Consider the following 12192-nt stretch of genomic DNA (forward strand, 5'->3'; position numbering starts at 1 on the left):
AAACAACCATTGTTTTGTCATGAAGTCCTAAATAAAGTATATATAAAAAAATAATAATGAACAACTATATACAGCCCTCTTTCATGCAGGCATTTTGATTATATTGGTTTCGTTGAACTTTGTTGGAATTTACAAATTTTATGGTTTACAGGGACTGGAGAATCATTTTCTCACCTCTGTATGAAAAACTGTCTCACTTGAGTCTAATACTCTTCTGATCATATTGTTTTCGGTATTATTTATTATATCGTAAGTTTCAAGTTGAAGTTATTAATTATCACAGTCCAGAGGCTGTTAAAAGAATTGATTAAAATATAATATAATATAATACATTATATAATACAATATATTATAGAAATTTAAACAAGATAGCTTGCTTTTGCAAGCTACAACTGTATTTGATGTGGATGTCCCCTTAGTAGCTCGTCGGTTCCAATTTTTTTTTATCAAGTTCATTCAATTTATTATTTGATTCTATTACACAAAACTTTTGAAAAAGTAGATCTTTCTTAGTCAGCTGAAATACAGACGCTATATGTCAAGCATATATCTGCAGTAAAATTTTACCAACATTAAAATCAAGGAGATTCTGTATGGACAATATGAAAGAAAATGTGCGCAAATTTGCAACAACTACTGTGATGCGACGAAATTAAGTGGACTGGATTCAACGAGATGAATTAAAATTGGACGAAATTTATCAGTTATATGACGAATAAGATCTTAATATAATCATTCGAATCTGTTGAGTAAAATGGGCAGTGCATTATAGAGTCGACGATGGCAATACTAAAAGCACAACTCCTGATGTTGGACCCTGATCCCGAGCAGGTTCCGCCTTAGTTGAAGCGTTTCTTGTTCAAATTAGACATAGTCAATCTAGAGATATGACAGTAGAGTTCCCCTACCCAGTTTCTCTTAGCTTTACTTAGATATTTTTGTATTTGCATTATACTTAAGACCTAAACATTATTGTAATTAGGATCAATATGCAATGTGGCCGATGATAGATGCAAAAAACAAACCACTGTCGAACAGCAAACAAAGACAGAAAGAAATGGAAGAGAATTATTACAAAGTGATCTATAGGAGCAGATGGAGCAGATTATTATAAATAAAATGACGATATTTAAAATGTTTTCAAAGTTAATTCATAGAAAGATATTTGAACATTTATGAAACCAGTAAATGGCGTATTAATACATTGACAAAATTTATCAGTTAAAGTTACTAATTTTTTAATTTTGCAAAAATCGGCAGAATATATCGGAGTTAATGATGGCAGTACACTTAACAAAATATTAAAAACACAACTCTAATGAGCAAATCACCTCAAGGAAGCCGCAAAGAAGATGGATGGACTATGTGTCAAATGATGGAAACAAAGTTAGAAGCAAGTGGCGGGCATTAGCGAAAGACAGATATAAATAGAGGATGGGCAATGTGAAAGACAATTTGCGCAAATTTACAAGCAGCTGCTTTGTGTGACCAGAAGCAAAAGCAAATTCAGAACATTTTTTTAGATTATTATAGTCCGAATGGGACTATTATGATAGTGATAAAAATCAAAATTTTCAAAACGTTTGAAGAAAGTTTCTTTGTGTAACACATTAAAAATATTATTGATTTGTAATAAAAATATGGATCAAGTTTTTAATAATATAAGTACACATAACTATTGAGTTAGGTTAAGATGGAGCAGCTTTTTTGAGATAGTGGAGGTGCAACCCAAGCTGTTATAAATGATAAACCGATTTCTTAGTCGAAAATATATATATTATGTATTTATTTTTAGAATTTTTAAATTGGATTTTTGATCTATATAAATTAGAAATTATCTTACATTTGTCTAGTTAGGTTGATACAATGATACCGAGAATGAGAACTCGTTTAAGTCTTAGCATCCATAAAGAAAAAATCATTTGAAAAAAAATTATATCTTTACTTTACTAAATCTAGAATTTTTCCTAAAAGGATATTACTGCAATTAGAGAACATTTGATGCAATGTTACGAACCTAACAACATTTTTTTATAGTATTGTACTAAGACTATGTGTATTGAGAGAATATATAAATAACGAGTACCTATATAACGGTGTGTATATATATTACATTATATAGTATACTCTTGATTCATTGATATTAAGTGTATTTGTATATATACAATATGCAAAGTTATATATCTAACATTTTACTTATACGAGTATATAATAAGAGATTATAATGCTAGATATATTACGTCAAAAATTTTTTTGATTATAGTCAACGTCGAGCTAATGTGATACAAATTATATATGACGCTAATAATTTATTTGAAAATAGTATATAATCCTAAACTTCTAGTATATCTACAGTATAATGGCATATTAATGAATTTACAATAAAAATTAATTTCTCTGCGAGTGGAATTTATAATACGAACCACCCATATTAATTTAAGGAAGGATGTTGTTTTTGAACGGATGATTATAAAGTTTGGTTCATTGATTAATTGAAAAATTAATTAATTGTTCCCTCATTCCCTCACTGATTGAAAATTTAGTAAATTTTGTAAACAATATTGTTGGTAAATAATATTTTTCAGATAAAATAATTAATTTAACTTATATATATATATAATAGTAAAAGATTTTCTTTTGACCAACTTAGAGAGTTTTGAGTTTAACAATCAAAATGAAACTTCTTGGAATTATCTTCAATAACCATACAGATTTTATAATCAAGCAAACTTATCCTTATAAGAAGCTATTATATGTGAGTGAAATACTAATATTAAGCATATGTTAAGGTATTGTATTTCAAAAAGCAAATATTCAAGCAACCTTTTTCTGCCTTAAAAGGATCAGCATTATCCTTGTTAAAAATCTGTCAATATTTGCCAAATTTAACTTGACTTTTGCTGTACGAGTAGTCACGAGTCTTAGTTTTATTGGATTAAATTCGACAAATGTGTGGGCAATAATTTTAATCCTATTTGAAGGACTTTTTAAATATTTGTATAATTTCTTAAGAATTTGTGCATTTTCCTAGAAAATTTGTTTACTATAATTATAAAGGCGTTTTTGGCAATTTTAGTTTTTTAAGATGTTAAGCTATTTATTCTAAGCTGCTTACATATTTAAAAAAATTTTACATATTCGAAATAAAATATTTTAATATATTGATATATTGTTGACTTTGTATATCATTAAATTGAAAATTTTATTTAATTAAATTAAACATTGAACTGATGTATATAAATGTCTTATAATCATAGATTTACTTACCTTAAAGTCATGAGTTGTGTAAGAAAACTGAAAGAAATGAAAATTTTAAATAAAAAATTGTTGAAAATAATATATAAAACATAATATATGTATATAATAAATGACAAAAATATAACATCTTAAGAAACTAATAAATAAAATAATGATACCTGTAACACTTAGTAATAAAATATAAAAATTAAGTTTGGTAGTTTAAGGTTGGGGAGTCATTTAGTTCGTACAAGTGAAGAGGAACCTGTTCGAAAGACCTTTTGACCATCCTTGAGATGATACTTTCTGGAAGAATGACGTAGACGCTCGGCGTTAAGAATGAGTAATGGATTGACATCGAATCGCAATCAGGATCAGTGTAAGGACCAGAGTAACAGGGGACGAAGACCGAAAGAGGTAATAGTGCCGTTGATGATAATAATAATATTAGAATAATTTGTTTATAATAAAGTCTAAAAACTTTTTAAAATCTTCTGTCAAGAGGTTTATATACCAATTTTAATGATCATTTATTGGAAAACTGAAAAACGGTTGTAGATTACATGAAAATATTGATATAAATCATTTTATTTTTCATTTATTCAAGCTATACTTTTTAGAAGTACTATAAAGAGAAATATATCATACTCTACCATTCGTAGCTATAGACGCAAAATACATTTGTTGCCTGAAAAACTATAATTCAACCAATATAAACGTATGGTATAGAACTATAAAGATACGTACAAATCAAAAGAAATACTTCAACAATTATTTAAAGGTCTTATAAAAGGGCTTAAAAACCAATAATGTTGTTTATAAAATGCAAAGACATAATAAGAGATGCTTACTCAAGCTGTCTTGGCAATCTTTCATCTGTTCTAGTTTAGGCATTTCCAAATCCAATTCAGAAACCCCGACAATTAATAAGTTCCGACAAACAAACAGACCTCGCTGTAATTTTTAAAAAATTTGTAGGACTCATATAATGGACATCACTTTTCCGGGGGACGTAGGATGGCTCTGACTTTAAAACCGAAATTTGACGACAGCTGCAAATGACCAAAAGACTATGACTTACGGATATGTACCTTCAATGTCAGAACCTTTATAAGGATGGTGTCTCTATACCAACTGTCAGAACTTCTCAATAAAAACAAGGCTGACGTTGTTGCCATCGAGGAAATACGATGGATAGAACAAAGTTGCTCTAATAGAGCAAATTGATATGTCTACTACAGCTGACATTCAAATAGGTGTGAATTTGAATGTGTTTCTGTGCTTAGCAGGATACTTTCTATGCGCAATTTGAGCAAATCGGTAGAAACTATGAACTATGGAAAGGCTATGCAAAGACCTGCATAAATTCAAGTCTTAGCGTAATCCGACACTTCTTTGGTACAATAAGGGTTAATGTAAATCACATTATAATAAAAATATAATAATTACAGGTTTTTTTTCATATTTCTGTTAAGCTCTCCCATCTTTTATTTGTATAAACATACATTTGTGAATGTATAAATATAGTTAATATATATGACATATGAATATATTAATGAATATATTAATTTTATAGATATTCGGCATTCTACAGCATAATTTCATTGTATTTATATGAGCACTAAAAAGTCTTTTATTCTCGAGTATTAACAGCCCAACTGTTCCATATTAAAATCACAACGACCTACACATATACTCTACATACGAGTACGTGAGACACAAATCGTATGTATATGACCACAATTAATATATATTATAATTTTATTGGCGTATTAAGCATAATAATGCAATAAATTCATGAATCGGTAGACATTTTTGATTAACTCAAAAGAGTGAACAATGTATACGACTCCATTTTAACTCCGTTCTTTATCTTTATTTTATTTCTCTAATGTAATTTATGTGACTTAGGATATGCTTAACTCCATGGCTTTTATGTACCAGATGTATGTAAGAATGTTTGAAAATATTGTGAGCCTGACTTCTAGCAACTCTGTTAAATTCTGTTATGCTCATTAATTTCTTGATTTTATTTTATGTATCTTTTTTTTTCTTTTTTGATTTTATTATATACGTGAAGAAACTATACGATACGATATTTTTTTTTGTATTTTTTGGTGGCGGAAGAGATTAAACAGTTCCAGCAAAAGGTTTAAGTTTCGATATCATTTAGGTGGGATCAGCAACAACGGTGTTAGATTGTTTGTATTTTTATTAAGATTTTTCTTGCTTTTATACCAATAAGAAACTAAAATAAAATTAAATTTATTAGTTTGGTATACTGAAAAGTAGAGAAAAATATAGATAAATACATTTTTCAAAAAAAGCCAAAAAAAAAAAATATATGTATATTGTATGTTATGTGAAAGAAAAAAAAATGTGAAAGAAAATTAATGGAAAAAATGTGAAAATGTATCTGAAGGTGTACAATAATATGAATGCATAGCTAATGCGATCACAGATATTATTGGCTAGAAAATTAAGTGAAGTTATGTGCCTTAATGATATTCTTATGTTCGGGAAAAGGTGCTCATTTCGATATAAATATGTTAGAGATGTGTACAATTTTGGTATAACTCTATATGCAGACAAGGTAATCAGTGAAGCATATTACATATACAACACTATCTACAATATAATTCCGTACGTATATAAGTCAGACATAAAGATATGTAAGTCGTTAGTTATGTGGCATTAGTTGCTTTAATTGAGGGCGTTGTCTTAGTCTACCACTTCGACTATAGTCCATTTGATGACTGACCATTAATTTTTTTGTTAGATTTTTTTTTTTCGTTTATAGATGATCATCTTAGGCAATTTGAAGAAAAATAATTTATTTTATTTTATTCATTTATTGTGTTGTTTTGGTATGTTTTGTCATCCCAGTTTTTTCATGTTATTAAAATGTTATTAGGTTTCACCGAATACAGCCACAACTGCACGTTAAGGTGAAAAAGTAATCATTTCAGTTCTGTGTAACTAATTTATTTTATTTTTGGTATAAAATTTTTTTTTTCTCCCAAATTTATACATATATATATAACTATCTATCTTTCATTGTTATTAGCCAGCTACGTTTCAACATTCCAAAAAGATTTTTTTTCTTCATTTTTATTTTGGACGGAAGATTTGATAAATTATTTCAATTTTCTCGTTCCAGATTTTGTTGTTGTTTTTTTTCTTTCTTGGTTTTTATCCAAATATAAAAATAATACTTTTTTCTTCAAAGCAGTAAATTAGTTTTTGGACAGCGTATATATTTATCTAACTATCTACGTTTCTAATTTATTATTTACACCAACTTTTTTTGTCAGTGGAAAAAATGTTGAACTTTGATTGCTGCGGCATCCATTGACGTCCGCATAATGGCGTAGACGATTTCCGAATTAAGCAAAGCAATCAACATTCGTGCTTATACAGACGAACATGGCTTAATTGGAAATTGTATTTTTGGTAATAACCGACCCATCGTAATGTACTCGTACATCACACGAACACACACACGAACATTAACACGAATACATACGAACACACATCGACACATGCTCGTATGTGCTTGATGGGCTTCGTAATTTATTGTTGATATTGGCGAGGTGATAATTAACGAAAAACCAAGCACAAATTGAGCTTTCTTTTCGGTGTCTTAATGACCGACACGCATTTTATAGTTTAGCGCTGCTGAGTTATGATTTTTTCCCATTTTGATTTGATGTATCTTTCAGTTTCCATATTGGAATTATGATATGCCAATTGATTTTTCTCACGCCGCCGCCATTAAATGTTAATGACTTCGTGAACGTTAACTTTACATTTAATTCGGACTCGAATTTCCCATTTTTAATTTTTATGTTTGTTTAACAACAAAATTCCAACTTAACACGAAAATCAAATTTTTTATTAATTTTTTATAAATTTTTTATAGTTTTTCAAATGGTTTTTATAAAATGTTTGTGTGTAGTATGTATTGTACAATACACATATCTTTTGTATTTAATTATTTACGTTAATGTATATGATACTCAGTGTTTAAATTACAATATTTTATATTAATATATTTTGAAATAAAAGTCTCACTGCGACTTTGGAAATAAACGCAAGACACCAAATACAACACGAATCGAAGTATAAGTTATTGGGAAAAGTATTCATACAACAAATTCCGTATAGTTTTTGCATAAAATGTGGAAGTATCCTAGAGACTAGTAAGTGATGTTAGTCGTCTTAAACTGTGTGATAATTCTCAGCACGCGATGTAAGTCATCTTGCTTGTTAATTCTCAGTTCAGTTTTGCTATGATATTGCATTACTTAGCACTATCTAATCTGAGAATAATCACTAACTGCACGGGGCGACATGCAGATCTTAGATCAGTCATTGAATCATCACACAGCTTATGACGAATACACAAATTAGTCAGTGAGATGGGTGGGATTCTGCAGAAAGCCCTCAGCTATCAAAGAGTAAAAAGTATCTGTATTAAAAAGTATCATAGCGCACAACAGTGCCATTTGCTGCCACTATTTTTGAGTTTCAAGCAGTGGATTTGAACAAAATAAATATTTGGAAAATTTTAATATATTTCACCATGTATTATAAACATTAAATTTTTGCACTAGGTACGTAATAACATAATGAATAAATACTGGTATTAGGCTATGATAGTATTACCGAGAATATATTCAATTATCGTTCAAAGAAAATAAAAATAAAATTTTTATATAGTGTATAGCACTGTATACTTTGAAAATTAGGATGGATGGTGTTAAATATAGTCGTAAGGAATGAATAGTGTAATCATTCTTACTTATATCTATATTTTATTTTAAATAGTTTAAATATTTTTTTTATTAAAAGAACTATGTTAATCAAAAACTATTTGATTAAAAAAATGTAATGTGGCGACGGATATACTTTATATGAATTATTAAAACATGGACTATGAACACTTCACCTTGATTAGAGATGTTCGATTATAAGAACGTTCGCTTAACATAAATTTCACTGTATGTACTTGAATCTGTTGTTCCTTGAGTCTAATCTCTTATTTTCAATATGGATTTTTTCTTATTTATTTGATTAATGAAGATTCATATATACATACATTAAGACTGAAAAGTTTTCGGAAATTCTCATTTAAAATTCGCGCGCTGTATATTTTTCGATATTTTAAGTTTATGTAGTTTGGCAGCACTGTCCTTAATTACTATGCCAAAAATGAGCTCGATCTGTCAGACAGTTCGTTTACGGCAGCTGTTGAAACCAGTTCACCTCAGTAGTGCGTTGCGAAATGTCTTCGACGGTCGTACGACCGTCCTGGAAGGCTTTGTACCACTCATAAACTTGAGTTTTCGATAAAACTGATTCCCCATAAGCCTTTTGTAGCATTCGCAACGATTCTGCACACGAAATTTCGTTCGAAACACAAAATTTGATGCAAACTCTTTGTTCAATATTTTTTTCCATTGTTTTTTTCGCAACGCCCTACTGAGGTGAACTGGTTTCAACAGCTGCCGTAAACGAACTGTCTGACAGATCGCGCTCATTTTTGGCATAGTAATTAAGGACAGTGCTGCCAAACTACATAAACTTAAAATATCGAAAAATATACAGCGCGCGAATTTTAAATGAGAATTTCCGAAAACTTTTCGGTCTTAATGTATATTTATTTCCACCATTCTTCTGTTATATATGCGAGAAATAGTTAAGATATTTTTGCTTCCATCAATCTATCTCTAGTAAGTCTCCTTTTCTACGAGTTTCTTAATATTACGTTAGAGTATTGTCACTTATGTGCTATGGTAAAATAATTTTTGACTCCAATGATCCATCTCTTTTACGAACTTCTTCTTTTACGTTATAGTGTGATCAGTCGTATTCTATCAGTCAAGATTTATAGTCAAGAAATTTTCAACTGAATCGGGATATCGCTTTCGTGATCGTCCTCTTTTATTTGTTTCCTGATTTAATTTTAGAATGTGTTCAGGTGTATTCTTTCACTCATCATCATAATTATGTGTCCTAGTCATGAATTATAGTCAACTAATTTTCAACTCAATGATCGACAAATGAATGTTTGCTAATTTTGTTTTAGAGTGTGGTCAGGTTAGTTATTTCGATCAAAATTCTTATTATATGATTAGTTTAGTTTATATATTATAGTTAACTAACTGTCACCTTCATTGATTCATCTCATTCATGATCTTCCTGTTTTAAGTGCTATCCGATTTCAAAGTAGAGTGTTGTTAGTTATGTACCATAGTTAACTAACTTTCAACTTCATCGATTCATCTCTTTTACGCTTTTACTGATTTAATGTTAAAGTATTGTCAGGTGCGTTCGTTCTATCAATATATTGATAAAGTGACCCAGTGTTCGTAGTCTTTGTCTCGCTCGTTATTATTTTTTAATATTAATTAATATTTATAATACTGATATAATTTAGTAGTATTTAGTAGCTTCGTCATATTATAAAAATGTATGAAGATACTTGAAAAAAGTATTTAAAGCGACAGTTGGAGAAAGAAGGCACAAGGTAGTCCTTATCTGCGATTGAGTGATTGCTTAAGCGAGCAGTAACCGTAATTGATGTACGAGACTAGAGAAAGTGGGAAATTATCGGAAGCGTCTGGAGAAGACTGCTGAGAAATCCGATAACGGCTTGTTATGATCATTTATGTAAGTAATTATGCAAAATTTATAACTTTATTAAAGAAAAAAATTCAGTTTAGTCAAAAATTCAAATAATTAAAATAACACAAAAATAATTTTGGTTAATGTTAATTTTTCTTGCCGAAAATCACACGTCTTATGACGAAAAAAACTATTTGAAAAGACAACAAAAGACAACAACAAAAATTTTCGTTGTTGACTTTTCAATTCTATTCGAACCCTATAATTTTTGTTGTTTCAAAACTTCTCTATTAAATACAATAATTTCTATTAATATAGAAACTATTGTACTGGGAATGCTGTAAATTGATTGAATTTTAAATGCACATACTTAGGTGGTTATTAGGATCTAGCACTATGCGTTTACGTATATGGCTGAATAGTATTCGGTATATATTATTTCGTGAACTAAGTCGTTTGGGCTATACACTCCTTTTGCTCAAGTGCACTATACTACAATTGTCCCCTTCCAACAGTGAGACATAGGACCTCAATAATTCTTCTAAATCTGACTCCATTTGGTGCTTGTTTGTAAATGTCGTTTCGTGTATAACATGTTTCAGCTAGCTCACTCTCGTCCGTTCTTCTCTATATTTTAGCGCACCAGGTCTTTTGCTACCATATGGATTCCATGTCAACGCTTACCTTCGGTATGTCTCAGAGTATAACCTATCCACTTTCACTTTCTCAATTTTATCTCAGTTCGTGCTGTTTTTTGAGTTGTTTGGTTCAGCAGATGTTTATTTGATGTTCGATGTGGCCACCATATTTTATGAATTATACGTTTACACTTGTTTTCAAACTCTTGCATCTTTCCTTCTATATATCTGGAGTGCTCCGATGTTTCACAGCCGTAGTAAAAGGCAGATTTCAAATTGGAGTTAAAAAAAAACATGTGTACTATATACAACTAAAGACAAATCCATTAGAGCGCAGGACCCAGTACCCCAGTACCCAGTACCTCTTTATTCTTAGTTAACTTTAAAATTAATTTTAGTGTTTACTCACAAATAAATAAATAAATCCATACATTTTCTTTTAGATTTTACAAAATTTATTATTTGCAAAAAATATAATAGGTAATATCTAAAGCATAGCAATGTAAAATTAGCATGCTTAAATGTCTTGAGACTAAAATTTTGATTAATGAAAAATTTCATTACACCACACAAGTTGCCATTTCTATTGCCTTTCATATATTAAAATTACTCTATAACAAAAGATAAAACATCCGATAGGAAACCTTGAGAAAAATCATTAAACTGCCACACTTCTGACATAAAAAGTACAATGCCGTTATAGACTTAGGAGCCATCAATCGTTTTCCATTAACAAGGACATACGAAAAATCTAATTAAATTAAGTACACGTTTAATGCGCCAAAAAATTCATAAATTTTTTACTGACATTAAAATAATGTTGCAGACAAGGACATTCTCCTTTAAGGAAATATTTTGTATGAAGTAAGTCAAGGACAACACATCCATATAGGAGCTGAGTTAAAACAAAGTACAATCACGATGTGAATAATATTAAAAATTGTTAGTATTTATTGTATTTATTGGGACACGGCTGTGTGTGAGTCCTGAACTACTGTAAAAGCACCTACTCTTATATTTCATATTCATTCCTATATTACTTGCGACTGCTACTTTGTTTCTTACGTGCTGGGAAGTCCTATTGAGAAAAATATTGCTCAGAGTGAATCAAACTGTGTGCCTAAACCGCAAAATCATTTACAAAGGCAACCTGCAATTGTCCTGGGAGGCAAGTATTGTGTCAGCTCTAAATTTCCCACTGCACACTTGCACTTGTCCGGGGTATAACCTTGATTTTTATTTGCCTATATCCTTGCAAAACCTTTATTTGCAATTTTCTTACAAATACGATTTTGCTTGTGAGTTTCACGCTTTGCGGTTTAATTTAATTTGGAAACAATATCCCAAGGATCTGCGATGTAAAATAGAATCTGTTTGTATTTACAATTGTCGTTGTGACCTTAGAAAAATAAAACAAATATATTTAAGCAGTTTTGCTACAACTAAAAAGGATCAGTATTATCCTTGCTTAAATGTGGTCAATATTTTGTGATTTTAAACTGACTTTTGGCTTAGCCACGCGTTTTAGTTTTATTGGATTAAATGCAAACTCAAAAGTGTGATCATAATTGTAATCCTGTTAGGAGGATTCAGTTCAAAAATTATGCAATTTCTGAAGAACTTGTGAAAATTCTTGGAAAATTTGTTTACTGTAATTAATAGGCGTTTTTGGCCATTTTTGTCTTGT

Source organism: Teleopsis dalmanni, chromosome 2, assembly GCF_002237135.1.
Source record: "Teleopsis dalmanni isolate 2A chromosome 2, ASM223713v2, whole genome shotgun sequence".
NCBI lineage: Eukaryota > Metazoa > Arthropoda > Insecta > Diptera > Diopsidae > Teleopsis > Teleopsis dalmanni.